Below are 3,075 nucleotides of genomic sequence, written 5' to 3'. Positions count from 1 at the left end.
TTTTTCAACCACACAGACTGATTTCCAGGAGCTCCACAGGTTAAAAGGGGCCTGGGGCAACCTCATTTCCATGCAGACCCCCTGTTCCTGACTTGAAGCATCAATATCTGAACTGCAGCTGAAAATTCTGAACCCCAGAAAGATCAAAAAGGAGTATCATGGAAGGGAAACAAGGAGCTACAGCATGATCCTGTTGCTAAAGAAAGCAAGGAGAGAGAGGCAGATGGGAACTCAGGTAAGCTTTCACCTTGCCCAGATGGACATGCCCCCTCACCAACTGTGGCGTTACAGGGCAGTAGCTCTCAGCCCCTTTGTGGGGCAGTGGCCCATCTCCTCTGTTGGAGGTCTGGCTGCAGAGAAGGTAGCTCATGTCCTGGACCCCATGGCTTTCAGGATGGAGACTCTGCTGACTGAGAGGGGAGACACAAGAGGCTTGCTCAGAGGAATGTATCTGCATCATGGGACTGACCATGACTTGCCCAAGTCCATTCTCCCATGACAATTCTGTTCACAGTTCTTTCTCGTTCCCTGCTCATCTCTGTTGCCTGGGGCTGTCCGGGCTGGGAGTCTTTCTCTGTCCCAAAATTGTTTCCCTGTCAGTGCTCACAGACCCTCCCACCCTGTGTGTGTTCAGTTCCGCCCTATAGAAAAGTTCCCGGACCAGGCATTGTCCAGGACCATCTCTGTGCATGCAGGGCCTAAGGAGCAGGTCACAAAAACCCTGTTAAGTCCATAAAGGTGATGCTAATGCTGCTGTTGGTGGAGGTGGTGGTGAAGCCCAAATATATGCAAACATATGCAGCCTGGCATGCAGTCAGGAGCAAATGGAGATGCCCAAACTGTCACAGGAGTGCAATGTGTTTAGAATAACTGAGATGTGGTGGAATCACTCGCATGGCTAGAGTCCTTCAGTGGTATGGTGCAAGTTATTCAGGGAAGACTACCAGGGAAAATGAGGAGAAGGATGCCCTACGTGTAAAGGGGTGGTGTGGATGTATGGAGCTTGTCCATGGGATAGACAAAGGGAGGCAGCTCTGAAGTGCAGAGAAACTCAGGAAAGCAGGAAGGTAATTAAGCACCTGCCAAGCACAAGAATGCTCCATACAAACACTTTGTAAAGTTAGGAGACTTCTCTAGACCCCAGCTTGGATAAACAGGGTATTCCAGTGTGAGCTCCAAGGCAATAAGACTGCATGCAGAAAGGGGAAGAACACAGAGGCTGCAAAGGAGGAGTGTAGCATCCAGCAAAGTAGGGATGATGTTAAGGAAACCAAATCTCCCCTGGGACAGAGACACTTGCATGGGATGAGAGCGACAGGAAGAAGACCTCCTACTGATTCAGTACAGTAGAAGAATAGAAAAGGAAATGTGGGCTCACTGCTGAAAGGGGGAGGGTTTTAGCAAAAGCAGATGTAGGTAGGTCTAGGGAACTCAAGTCCTTCCTGTCTTCAGTCTTCACCAACAAGGCTGGTTGAGCCTGCCAGGCTTTTGTGCCTAGAGTCAGGAATCCTGAGGAGAAAATCAACCCCCAATGCCCAAGTCTTGAATGAAGGCTGACTTGCAAGAAGCTAGCCTTTAACACGTCTGTCAGCTTGGATGACTGTCATCCATGGGCATTGAGAGAGCTGGCTGCTGTGACAGCAAGGTCTATGATCTTTGAATGGTTGTGGAGATCAGGGTGTGTGTGCGGGGGACACACAATGCAATGACCAATGAAGGAATATGTTGTGCTTCTCTTCTAAAAAGGCACCAAAGACAAACCAGGGAGCTGCAGGCACTTTCAGCCTGACTCATTGTGTCATGAAGCCAGTCCTCTCAGATCACACTTCTGGACACATGAGGGAGAAGAAGGTGTCTGGGAACAGTCAGCATGGAGTTATTGAAGGTAAAGCATTCCTCAGCAAACTGATTGCCTTCTGTGATGAAAGACCAGCACTTGTGGAGCACTGGAGTGTAGTGGATATCCAGTAGATCTCTAGATGGTCCAAAAGCTGGTTAGATGATCAAGCTCAGAGAGCTTTCCTGAATGGGTCACACTTTACTCAGAAGCCAGGTAAAAGTGGGGTATGCAGGGGTATACCCCATATGCTGTCCTTTTTGAAAGGTTCCTCAGTGACCTGCAGAATGGAAATCTCAGCAGCCTCTGTAGAGGACACCTAATTCAGAGGAATAATCATAACCTCGAGGGCCATCATATAGAAGAAGCAGTCAGGAACTCTGTGAAGTTCAACACGGACAAGTGCCAGGTCCTGCTCCTGGAATAGAGCAACACCCTGCAGTGATAGGCATTGGGAGTGCCTGGCTAGACAGCAGCTCTGTGGAAAAGGATGTGGGAGTCTTTGTGACGTGGAGCTAAACATCAGCCAACAGTAAGCCCTAGCAGCAAAGGAGGTTGTAGTGTCCTAGCCTGCAAAGCCAGGGGATGGAAGGAGCCGGGTGATTATCCCCCCTCTACTCAGCATCATTAGAGCACATTTAGATACTGCATCCAGTTGGACCCCATGTAGCGCAATCCTGTTTGTCAGTTGGAGTGAGTTCAGTGGCAGGCCCCAAAGTGGTTGGGGGCTGGCTCAACTGCTCCGTGAGGAAAGGCTGAGGGAATGAGCCTTGTTTGACTGGATAGGGAAAGCCTTTGTGGGAGACTCCTAGCATCTTCACAACTCAAGTTTACCACGGATAAAGAATCAGCTTTGTGCAGCCACACAAGGCAAGTGCTTGAGCATCACTGCTCGCTGCAGTCACTGTGCCTCTGAGAGAAGTGGATTTAAAGATCTGAAGAAACACTTTGTCTTCTGAATTTTGCCAGTTTTAAAAGCCAATGACTGTAGCACTGCCACTTGCCACTTGAAAGAGTACCTCTGAGAGCTCCACTGTGGAAGACCTTTTCCCTTTAAGCTCCACATGATCTAAACCGCTCTCTGTGGCCTCCTGCAGGATATCAACCCTTGAATAGTGATTTTTTTTTTTTCCCCACAGCTCAGGGCAGTGTGCAGAGGACAGCACAATGCTCCTAAGCAGCAAGGCCTTTGGCAGGAAGAGCTCGACTCTCTCCCCTCCCATATAGTTCACTGGATT

Source organism: Rhea pennata, unplaced genomic scaffold (assembly GCF_028389875.1).
Source record: "Rhea pennata isolate bPtePen1 unplaced genomic scaffold, bPtePen1.pri scaffold_51, whole genome shotgun sequence".
Classification (NCBI taxonomy): Eukaryota; Metazoa; Chordata; class Aves; order Rheiformes; family Rheidae; genus Rhea; species Rhea pennata.
Note: the sequence above shows the minus strand (reverse complement) of the source record.